At 47.5% G+C, this 12710-nt stretch overlaps 1 long non-coding RNA gene across 1 annotated transcript; it reads left to right on the forward strand.

The window, feature by feature from the left end:
• Positions 1–2102: 2102 nt before the first annotated feature.
• Positions 2103–3858, forward strand: LOC146195214 (uncharacterized). Its single transcript, XR_014705540.1, has 2 exons — positions 2103–2187; positions 3582–3858. It is a non-coding gene; the product is annotated as an uncharacterized LOC146195214 (long non-coding RNA).
• Positions 3859–12710: the final 8852 nt, after the last annotated feature.

The following is a 12710-nucleotide window of genomic DNA, read 5'->3' on the forward strand; positions in this document are numbered from 1 at the left end:
CTATACCGCCTGAGGAAAGTATATAACAGCTGCATGTATGCGGTATTCACCCATACGTCACAACCGTAGTGGCCAACGAAAAGCTGCGATCTCAAGTTGAAGGCAGTGCAGGCAGCTGTGTAGAGGAAAATGATCCGCGTAACATAAAAAGTTCGGCAAATAGTGGAGTGCGCTAAGGAATTTTCGCGAGATGAGAGCTTTCGAATCTATGTTATGAAGAGCGAATGGTATAAATTAGGTAATTTATTTCTAATGTACGGCAACCGTTGTCATCGTAAGTAAATACAAAACCTTCAATAATTTTTCGAGGTAATAATAATCCATGTCTGCAGCGCGACAAACGAGCCAAGAGAGAAAATACATATAACGACAAACACAGCGCTGTTCTATGTTTTCTCTCTTGTCCCGTTTGTCGCGCTGTACATTGGAACATCGTCACCAACTCGCCCAACAATTGACCTAATAATAATGACCACTGCAAAGGTTTTTTTTTTGTGTGAACTTTGTTTGCCTTCAATGCCCGAACGAACAATCACCGTTACTCTTCCTTCAAATACTCGGCGCACTGTGCTTTTCAATGAGAATCATAAGGCTCAGTCCACGAAAGCTTTAAAATGGGCTTGTTGGTATGGAGTCATTATAACCGAGAGGTGTGCGAACAAAATACACAAGGCGTGGTGCAACATACAAGTGTAAACTTACAAGTACAGTTCATTTTCGTCATCACCAATGTCGATGAGGATGAGATGAAAATGAAGAAAACAAAACAAAACAAAACAAAACAAAAAAAACGAAAAGCGACAACGCCTTAACAAGCATATGACAGGCGGCACGTGACACTCTCTTTCCTGTACTTAAGAAACACCTTTTATTTCGCACTCAGCACAACTGAATTAGCTGTCAGAGTGACGCTGATGATGCAGCCGGAACTTCAGGCGTTTCTACCACGCTCTTCAGCCAGTGCGGCATAAAGTGAACAGAGGGCAGAATTTCAAGCGTTTTGTGCCTTACCTTCCGAATGTTTCTTTCACTTACACAACAGTCTTCAGCACCTCCTCAGTAACCGACGCCACACCTGGTACGGGAATTAAGCGAAATTGTGCCGAGCGGCCTGTATGCCGACTTTTTCTTTCACCTTGCATTGGAATGACGTCGTAATTGCACGCTTGAAGCATACATACTCAATACTGCGATTAAAGGGCTTTGAATGAGTTGAGCGTTAGTTGGGCTCACCATTTAGCGATATCAGAATGAACCTCTGACAAAGGTATCCGATAAGCGTGGAGCAGGATTCACATAATATTACCCGAAGAACATAGAAAGGGGCCCGATACATATATCTCTTGTACATATGCCCTATATAAAATTCCTTTCATCTCTATGAACACTATATGTCGTGTAGGATATCAGATATGGTCTGTTAGCCTCCTCATAGACCTGGCCTTCTATACTGTCTACGCCTGTTTTGTTTCCTTAGCCGCACATTGTCGAGAAGAATTAGGGTAACTTGAAGTCGTTAAGGTCTGCTTGTAGAATAAAGTAATTACATTATCACCGTATATGCGGCACACGTCTTAGGGTTGACAACGAAAACAAGTTTACTTAACAGTCTAACAACATTTAGAACTACCAATTTTACCGACTTTAGGCTTGTTTAATCGTTACCATAAGTTTGAAATCCACATATACTGGCCACATTACGTGTATTGATTGCACAAATGTAGAAAATGGTGAGGTGGATAAAATAGCGTGTTTACCTCGCCGCGGTAGCTCAGTGGCTAGGGAGCTCAGTTAATGAACCCAAGTACCCGGGAGGCAAAAAGAAAGCTCCCGTATGCTGTTGCGAAATCCTAGGCGGTAGAAATTTCTGGAGCCCACCAATATAGCGCCTCTCATTGTTTGGGTCACTTCGAGATGTCACCACTGGAAACAAACTAACAAACATATGTCATAATCAGAGTCGCTTTGGGACATTAAAGGATTTAAACGAAACCAAACCAAATCGAAACTGTTTTTTCTTTACATTCTTTAGCGGATTTTGATGCGTTATTTGAGGTCCAGTAAAACATTGTCATATCCCTTTTTCATGTTTTCAGTCCTGTGGTGCCTCCACTGACAAGTGTTTCGAGATGAAGAAAGCTGCATCTACCATCTTTGCTCTTTTGGTCTGCATTGCTCTTGTCTGCGGTAAGGACGCACTAAATGAGGATGAAATATCCAGTTAATCTGTACTTTACTTTATTATTAGGCATATTCGCGCTTTCGAGGAGATTTTCTAAACTTAATATGTTATCTGACTGAGTTATCTAAGGCCTGCATAGATTTCGCTTGTCAACGCCATGGTACCTTAGAGTAATCAAAAGGTTATTGTATTCACGACAGAAGGCGAATACTCCAACACGTTCCCTTGTTTCCGAGAGAAGAAATCGAACGGTGTCGCCGCTCATACTCAATGACCACGTTGTCTGCGCATTCAGTCAGATGCGAAAATGAGGATAGCCCCACTGTGTAGCGAATATATTGACCCAGAAGGAATGTTATCCTCTGTGCCCTGTCAGACTTAGATAGAGTGATATTTTAAATCCATATTTTGCTGCACTGGGTGGTCGGAACACACTGAGCGCACTGTAACAGAGAGGCGGGCTAAACCAGTGCGCAGTATACATAGTAATGTATACGTGATATAGTTCGAAACATTCCAATGCGGATTACAGAAAAGGCTCTGACCGTTATTCTCACGCTTCTCTTGTCGCCTCTATTCAAGCGATGTTCTCTCCCAGAGGGGATGTTCTTACAACATGATGTAATGTCTTTTCGCGCAGTGTTATCTGTCGTGCGCGTTTTGTTGCCAGAATTTGCATATATTACTGCGCACACACATTTCAAAGCGGGCGCGTCGTCTTGTAAACCCTTGTGTTCAGAGCAAGCTACAAGCAGAAGCAATTACTGAATTGTGAATGTTCCTTACGCATGCATGCAGAATGTTTTAGCTCCTGAGTGAAATTAATTTGCAAAGCATGAACTGCCCACTAAAACAAAAAAAAAAGGAAGAAGCGCCTCCATAATTTGTACTTAGCCAATTGGAAAATGGGAAGAAAATCTGATATTTGTCTACACTTGATGTATTTTAGGGTTTTAGCTCTAACGCGCACATTCAGGGAGAAGGGAGATACTGCACCAGACGTTTAACGTTACAACAGGCTTTTGCCCCAGCGTTCAGGCAGTGTGTCTATCACGTGACAGCATACATATTTGGGGATTGCAACACCGTGTAAGAATAAAAAGTTAAGAGAAGTAATTTCAAGTCGTTCACTAAATATACGCAGCAAACATACCATCCAGGTGTACCTATAATGGTGGAGTTTCACGGGCTAACGTTCGCCGTTCATGTTCGGCAGCGTCGAACAGCCTGAATATTTTATTGAAAATAGTCAGTTACAGCTTAAATGACCTTCCGTTTAACAGAAATTTGTTGAGTATCGGAATCGTGGATATATTGGTGAAATTTATTTTTTCGTTTATAATACTAAGGAATTATTTTCTGATACAAAGATTTACAGAAGTCGTTGTATCGTTTTCAGAGAGCACTTCCATAGCAATGCCAACCGAGGAAGAGGCCAGAGCTTCTCCAGAGGAAGGCTACCGTGCCGTGGTAGCGAAGGAGGAAGCAGAAAGAGGCCTGAGCCTCGGCGCGGCCGCTTCCCTCGCAGGCTAACCTTCTTTGTACAAGAAATGCCTTCTAAAGAACATCCCTGCAGCAACTGCAAACGCATTGCGTTCGCTTGAAGTCGATGCAGGCGGTCTTTGTCTAGCCCTGTTTACTGTTGCGTTTGGGCTATCTATTCGCAAAATAAAAAGTGAAGCAAAGATAGACATGTATATGCCCTTTTCGTTTCGTCAAGCTCTATTCAAATGCATGTCTGGCGGATATCGCCAAATGTTTTCACAACTACGCTGCGATTTTTATTTTCAGCATGAAAACACAGCGCTTTCAAGAGAAGGAAAGACATAGATTGGAACCACATGCGCAATGATATCCGCTCTATGTTTTATCCGATAAACCTATTTGCCCGAACATGCACCCTGATTATTTTCATATGCGATGGTTTTGAACATACTAGAATGGCGTTTCTGTAATTAGAGAAACGGCACTGCAGTGGAGGGGAGCTGCAACGGTGTACAGCGTCAGATCGTCAATGGCGACGACAGCCCGACGCTGACCGGCTCACCTGAGATAAGATGCCCAAACAAGAGGATGGCGACACAGCCAATAAGTACAGATAGGTAAGGAATGTTTTTGCAGGTGGCTAGACACAGCAGAGTTTGACCACATGCGACAGTGGCTAGATGCGCACGACGCTGGTAGAAATCCCAGGGCAGAAGTAGCGGCTTTAACAATTTCGGCCTAAATATCCGGCAGTGGCATCGTCATGCTAAGCCTCCAATAATCGATTATGGAGAGCGCGAGGCACGACCGGGACGTACCGGTGATCAATAGGATCGCAAGTGTAGTAGTAGAGTGTTTCATAGTGATATCGAAAGAGGCGGACCTGACGTCGAAAGCGGTGTTGGCTGTCACAGATTGGGCGCGGAGACGAGCGATACTTATGGGGCAGTAAGAATCGGCCAGCTGTAAGTGCAAGAACGGGAAACTGGTGCCGAAGAACATTGGAGCCACATCGATAGATGAAACATCCAAATGATCATGAGAAGGCTGACATGAAGGGTGATGAGTAGAGAATATCGGATTTGTAGTCGTGAGATAAGACAATGGAGAGCGAGCGAGGGCGTCAGCGTAGAGTTCTTTTCTACCCGATTTGTAGGGTACGGTGATGCAGAACCCACCGGCTCAGATGACTTGATGAGTTTTTAAACGGCGACAGGCTTAAAACCTCGGGATGATCTGTAATAGGTGGTGAAATCCCCTTCATGCATATATGTCAAAATTTTGCACAGACCAAACAAAGACAAAACATATTCGTGCTCCTTAATGCTGTAATTACACTCAGCGGCAGTGAGAGAACGGCTAGCATGTGACACAACCAGCTCTTCAGACGCCGCCTTTCGTTGCATAAAAAATGGCCAATGCCTTCTCCTCTGGCAACAGGCTGAAAAATGGTGGGTGCTATCTCATCAAAGTGACGAAGCAGAGGAATTTAGATGAGCTCTCATTTGAATATTGGACGACCACAGGATACTCAACGGACTACTAGAAAATGTCAGATCTCAAGAGGTTGTGTTGGGTATGCAGTGGAGGCAAATGTGCAGATAAAACGGCGGAAGTACGATGGCTACAAAGGGATTCTGCGGAGCTTGTTCTGACGTCAGAGCGGAGGAAGATTATTCAGAAACGTAATTTTCTCGGGTTCGAGCTAGATCCTCACCATGCCAAAGGTATGGGCGAGGAGTTGGAAGTGCTGTGGAGGGAATGTCGCACTTCTTAATTTTTAACTTAAGACCAGCTTGTGCCCGGTATGTGAGAACTTCGGTGAGACGCGTTTTTGGTGAAGTTCGACAAAACGATGACCTTATCATTGAGATAACATAGGTACGTCTTCTATTCCCTACTTTGAACCACGCTGTTGATTATGAGATTGAAGCTGAGAGCAGTATTTGACAGTTCAAAAAGCATAACGTTAACATCGTATAGACTATCGATAATACCAAACCTGGTCTTTTACTTGCTGGATGCGAATTTTGCAGTAGCTCGAGCACAGGCCGAGATGGCAAATATAATCAATTTCATTAAGGCAGCTAATTCGTCACGCTCAGAAACGATCTGAGCCATCTTTCTTCTGGACGAGAACGGTCTGCCTTGAAAAGGAGCTCGTTGATGGCGGTATGTTTTGAGCGATTATGTCTGCTACTTTTATTTCAATAATATTTTGTTTTGATAAAATGAAACGTGCCAAGGATACTGATGAACTGCACCAAAGGTACAGTGACTAATGGACGGGATGTGACAGAAGTCTAGGTTCAATCTGAGATGCAAAACATCAAAAGAGTCTCTGTGCATTAAAACGACTGCCAGTAAGGCTGCCGATGTCCAAAAGGTAGACCAGGGTAATGACTCCCACTAGAGCAGAGGAGCAACTCGGTTTCCGTCAAACTAAATGCAAATAGTTCGCCTTTTCGGTAGTAATAGAAGCTAGATGACATAGTTCAGCGCCACTGCGAGCGCGCATCTGCTTTTCAAGCAAGTTACGCAGGAAGCAAGAACTGCGGCGTCGGAGCTCCACCCGGGTTCAGGTTTAACTTAGGCATCGCCTTAGAGTGCGCAGTCTATGATAATGATAACACATCGGTGACCAACTGGTACGAGCACACGTGTGAGAAAGCAGTCAGAATCGGTTTCTTGTTCAACTTCCAGCATTCGCCGCAACAGATGAGAGCAGCCGACGATGATAAGTCAAAGCTCAAGATCTGTTGAATATTGAATGAGAGTAGCATGACCAATTCAATATGATGCTGTGGTTTTCGATGATAAAGCTTGCAGCACATCAGACGGCCCGTTGTACATCAGACGGCCCTTGTAATTTGGGGCATTTAGTGGGAGACCGATGTGTGCAGTTCTCCCTCTGTGAAGACGAGAGCACAGGCCGCGATAATGGCGACGTTGTATATGATGGTCTCAACGTACACTTCTTCTATAAGTACTGTCAGCATGCTGGATAGGCGTGTGAAGTAATTGTATAGGTCATAGTTTTTAGGTGAACAAGGTTACCTTGCAAAAACTTCCCGTAGTCTTCCGCGCTCCGCAACCCCGGATAATTCTCTGACAAATGCACAGTTGACTTAATGATAAAATTTGCAGAACCGCCAGGTAGCCGCTACGAACACTGATCTAGATAAGGACTATGATGTGTGGCGCTATATCGTTGCCAACAGGCAAGCCTTCGACGACAATAATGCAGGTATTCTTATGTAGACTGCGGAGAAGAAGCGAACATTTGGCTAAGGCAAGCGGTAATCAGTTGCTCTCCACCTTGGCAGTTCCTTCAGCTCACCACTGATGCCAAATGTGTAACTTCCACCACATCTATTGCGTTTCCTAAATTTCGGTGTTGTATTCCTAAGCCTACGTTTAAGTTTTGTCAAATGTGGAAAAAATCCTAATTTTTGAAAAGACGAGAAAAAGAGCTGCAATTAATATAGATTTTAACGGTAGTAGTGCATAACCATCCACACGTAATCTTGTAGAGAGAACACGTTTTGGCCAATTTCGAAATGAATTTAGAATGTATATTAGTTATGAAATAATGAGACCTTTGTAAGTTACACATCAAATTACTGATTGTAGTATTTAATAATAATACTATTATACTTTGTGCTCAGTGTATACATATTGATACGGGGCAGAAGGCTAGCACAGAAACCACAGCAGGTGAAGGGCTAGCGTCCACAGCACAGTAGAGCAAGTGCTCAGGCAAGTCTCAACGGTTTCTTCGGCTTCGTCTTCCTTTCGCGGCACTACTGTTAATCGTCCTCTTCTTCAACATCCAGCAACGCGCAGGTCATATATGTAACAATATTTTGTTGGCACTAGTAATGCATTGTAATTGGCTTCACTGAAGGAGGCACATGTATAATAATGTACTTTTATATATTAATACAGAAAAAAAAAGATACTTCTATTGGTGTGCAACAAGTCTTTCAAGGCTGCAAATCTCAACATTTTGCTTTCAAACGTCGGTGATTTCAGTCCGCGTAACTCTTTACTGAAACAGATCATTCTAGCCGCGCCGCCGTGTCAACACAAATAGGCGCACGTTGTCAAGGAGACGTAGGCTATTCTGTGGGATGTTGGCACATCCTTCACTTGAAAGCTTCCACTGCAGTGAAAAAAAAAGTCTTAAAAATAATCTCATCGAATCCTCCGGCTGACATACTGTCTCCAGCACATTTTACTTACACAAAAAGCCCGAACGTTTTCTTCTATTTCGGAGAGAGAGAGAGAGAGAGGAAAAAAGCGTTTCAGTGAATAATGACATAAACCCTGTTTCTTTGAAGATTTCCGTCGAATAAGAATTCCAGGGCACGCACATAATTTCTGGAGCGTATGTAATAAGTATTGTATACAAAAGCAACAGGATACTCTGAGTTCTTCCCAGAGAGCTACCGAAAGAAGGAGCTTATATCAATTTCTCTTTGATAGGAGGTATTCCAGAATATAAATATTGTGAAGAAGAAGATGAGCCAATTTTGCTGGACGCTGATGAAGAGGAAGCAGTCTGTGGAATTGTGATCGCGCAGATAATCGTGCTGGTTTGGTCACCGTGCGCTTCCTTGCCGACCTCGACGCCATCCTCGACGTATAGATTAAACCTTCTCTTACACTTGGTGGAGGTGCGGCCTGATACCCTTGCCTCACGCTGGAGCTTCGCACCCGTACGCTACCGGCAATTCATATGGCCGAAGAGGAACACCCACCAACTGCCCCGATGACCCCGCCGGTCGTCTGCTCTGGCTCCTTGCGCCAGCGAGACCCTGCACTCTTCAGTGGGACAGACGACACCGACTGTGACGACTGGCTTGCAACAAAGTTAACAAACGATATCTTTTATTTGACCGGAGTCGCCAACCTGTGGTACAGTAACCACGAAGCCGAAATCACGAATTGGGACTCATTTAAGGCGAACCTTACCACCGTGTTTGGTCGTCCTACTGTACGCAAGCTCCGCGCCGAGCAACGCTTGCACGATCGAACGCAGCGGCTCGGCGAGACGTTTACCAGCTACATTGAAGATGTGCTCCACCTATGCAGTCGCGTAAACGCCCAGATTCCCGAGGCACAAAAGATCAAGCACATCCTGAAGGGCATCGAATATGACACCTTCCTCATGTTGACATCCCGGAATTTGACAACTGTTGCACAAGTTGTCAACCTTTGTCAAAGCTACGATAAGTTGCGCAAGCAGCGACTCACCCCTCGACAGCCTTCCGCGCCTGTGGAATCACTTTCTGGCCTCTCCGCTACACCTGAGACCTCATCGCTGCTGCAGCAGCTTAAAGATTTCACCCGTGAGGAAGTTGCTCGCCAAATATCACTATTGCCCACAAACTGCGAGCTTTCCCCTTCGACAGCTTTCCCCTTCGCCGACCGCGTGGCGGACGCCCTTCGCCCTGTCCATCCGCCAGCGCCCATTCTTCAGCCCGCACAAGCCATTGAGACCCTCGCATACGCCGACGTCGCTCCACCTGTCGCTCCACCGATGACATGCACCCCCGCTCCTGTCGCACCGCTGACGTACGCTGGGGTGGCTGCCCGACCACGGCCACCTAGCTACCCTGTGGTGTACGCTACGCCTCCAGCGCCTGTACAGGAATATCTTCAGGCGCCACAGCCTTTCGTCCCGCCTCGACCTCAGCGCCGCAATCCATGGCGAACAAGTGATAACCGTCCCATTTGTTATTCTTGTGGATGTGCTGGCCATATTGCCCGGTACTGCCGAAATTGCACTCCCGATGAGTTTCTATCGCGCCGAACATCACTTTCCTGGCAGCCAACCCGGGATCAGTACGCAGCCGCAGATTCATCTGCAGGTTCCGTTGCGAATGACCATACTACCTTTTCTACTCGCCGCTCAACCTCGCCGCGTCGCCGCTCCCTATCTCCTCTGCGCCGGCGTCCCAATCTTGCGCAAGAGGAAAACTGAATGCCGCAGTTCGTGAGGCGAGAACTGCGCAACGAGCGAACTGTAAAAGGCCTCACGTATCTCCTGCAAATCTGCTTGAAGTTTCTGTTGAGGGGGTTATAGTACTGGCTCTGGTCGACACCGGCGCTGCTGTTTATGCCATGGCTGCAAGTCTTTGCCGTTTCTTGCGCAAAGTGACGACACCTATTTCAGGATTCTCGCTATGCACGGCCAGTGCCTAGCCTGTAGAGCCTATAGCGGTGTGCACCGCTCGAGTCATCAGAAGTTTTGTACGCAATAGAGTTCGTAGTTTGGCCTTCCTGCTCTCATGATCTTATCTTGGGTTGGGATTTTCTGTCGCGTCATAATGCGGTGATGAACTGTGCACGTGCCGAACTGGAGGTTTTTGCGCTAGACGAACCGTCGCCGGACGTTCCTTTTTCCAAAGTCCTCGTTGCCGAAGATACTGATCTCCCTGCGTGCTCTTTCGTTCTTGTGCCCACCGCTTGTGTTTTTTCCCGCCGTACGGATGTACTTTTCATCCCATCGCCTATCTTTCTAAGCCGCAAACATCTTCTCCTGCCGTACGCCGTACTTTCTGTGTCAGCTGGCCTCACCGCGCTCTGGGTTTGTAATCTGTTCTCATTTCCCGTATCCCGACGTCGCGGTGAATGCCTCGGCACCATCCAGCTCATTGATGCTATTCTCCCTGGTGACGCAACACCCGCTTCACAGCCCGCTGACTTGGCTGCACTTACACCGCCTGTTCTTGCGCTGGACCAGTCTTCTGCCGACGTTTTCCTCCGCTCCATCGATGCCAGTCTTCCTGAACCTCAACGCTCTGAACTTCTCGTGCTGCTTCATCAGTTCCGTTCTTCATTCGACTCCCACCAGCCTGCTTTGAGCCGCACATCAACTGTTGCCCACCACATTGACACCGGTTCCCATGTTCCTCTGCGTCAGCGCTCCTATCGAGTGTCGGCCACTGAGCGCCGAGTTATTGAAGGCCAAGTTCAAACAATGTTACAGAATGGAGTGAGTGAGCCTTCTAATAGTCCCTGGTCCTCCCCTGTTGTCCTAGTGCGAAAGAAAGACGGTTCTATTCGCTTCTGCATTGACTACCGTCGCCTAAACAAAATCACGAGGAAAGATGTCTACCCTCTTCCGTGTATAGATGATGCATTGGACTGCTTACAAGGTGCTGAACCTTTTTCTTCGCTTGATTTACGATCCGGTTACTGGCAGGTGCCCATGGCTGCGGAAGATCGCCCTAAAACCGCGTTTGTCACCCCCGATGGCCTCTGAATTTACCGTCATGCCGTTCGGTCTCTGCAATGCTCCTGCTACATTCGAGCGTATGATGGATACAATTCTGCGTGGCCTAAAATGGAAGAGGAGGAGGAATCAACATTTATTAAGCCCGAAATAATTCGGTGGTGCATGCTTGCACCAGACGGGGTGGTTCCCTAGTTGCGGGACCCATATGTTTCCAGCAGCTCCTGGCCCCTGTCTGTCAGTGCGAGCTGGATCGATAGGGCGGGGCTGGACAACAAGGTCTCCCATCGCTCAAGGGGTTGGGGATTGGGGGTGTTGGCGGGAAGGGGAGGAGGGGGGGTTTTGAGTTGTTTGCATTCTGCCAAAACGTGCGGCAGGGTGCCCTTTTCTTTTTTACAAAAAGGACAGAGCATGTCGTGTTCCGCAGGGTACATGCGGCTCATCAATACGGGATGCGCAAGCGATCCCGCCTGCGCTCGGCGCAGGATCGTCTGTTGTTGCCTGGTGAGCTTGGGGTGCGGTTCTGGCAGTCTGCACCTTTCCTCTCGGTACATGCTTGTAATTTCCCGAAAGCTGGTAACCGGATGCGGTAGCTCTTCCGGCTCGTTCTCGCCCCGGATTGACATTTCTCGGGCATGGTAGTCTGCGATGATGTTGCCTGCTACCTGCGAGTGAGCCGGGACCCACACGAGCTCTATAGCTCTTCCCGGAGGCTTGCACTTGGATAGAATGGCTCGGGCCGCGGAGGATATTACCCCTCTGCGGAAGCTTCTGTAGGCTGTCTTTGAGTCAGTGACCACGGTGTCCACGCTCGGCTGTGCGAGTGCGAGGGCCATGGCCGCTTCTTCTGCAACTGCGGCGTCTGTTGTCTTTATGGACGCGCTGACGATCAGCCTGTCTTTTGACGTAACCACCACTGCTGCACGGTCACTGTGTTTTCGGAGCGAGGCGTCCGCGTAGAGGACCCTGGGGTTCTCTTCCAGCTTTCGGGCTATGGCTTTGGCCCGCGCGGTGCGCCTCTCGTCGTCCTTGCCCGGCGTCATGTTCCGGGGAAGGGGTTTGGTCTGAATGGCCGTCTTCCAGTCTTCCGGAAGGGCTTCCTTGAGGGGTACTGGCTCAATCTGCCATCCTATCTTGCGTAAGACGGCTCGTCCGTGTTTCGTATGACTGAGCCGGATTCTCTGATTAGAGAGGTGAGCTTCAATGAGCTCCTCCACCGTGTTGTGGGCGCCCATGTCCAGCAGTCTTTGTGTGGACGAGTATATGGGAATGCCCAGTGCTTGCTTCGTTGCCTTACGAAGCATCGTGTTTAGGGTGTCCCCATTCGCCTTCGTGAGCTGGAGATAGGGGGCGGAGTAGGTAACCCGTGACACGACGAATGCGCGTATCAGGCGCATAACATCGTCCTCTTTGAGGCCTCGGTTTCTATTAGATACCCTTCTGATCATACTGAGTATCTGTTCGGTTGTAGTTTTGATCTTTGTGACGGCGGCGTGTGCCTTCCCGTCGGCCTGAAGTAGTAGGCCGAGGATCCTAATCTGCTGTGTTGGCTTGATAGCCGTTCCGTCGATGGTGACGATCACGTTCGGCGGCAGCTCTTTCTTGGATTTTCCCGGTTGGATAATAAGCAACTCTGATTTCTGGGGAGCGCAGCTCAGTCCGCATGACTTTGCGTACTCGTGCACGGTTGTTGCCGCCTTCTGCAAGGCTTCCTCCATCCAGGCATCAGAACCGGCTCGAGCTGTCCACACCGTAATATCGTCGGCGTAGAACGCATGGTCCACGCCTTCGATTTGCTTG

The sequence above is a fragment of the Amblyomma maculatum genome, chromosome 3 (genome assembly GCF_055883805.1).
Source record: "Amblyomma maculatum isolate TAMU_Amacu chromosome 3, ASM5588380v1, whole genome shotgun sequence".
NCBI lineage: Eukaryota > Metazoa > Arthropoda > Arachnida > Ixodida > Ixodidae > Amblyomma > Amblyomma maculatum.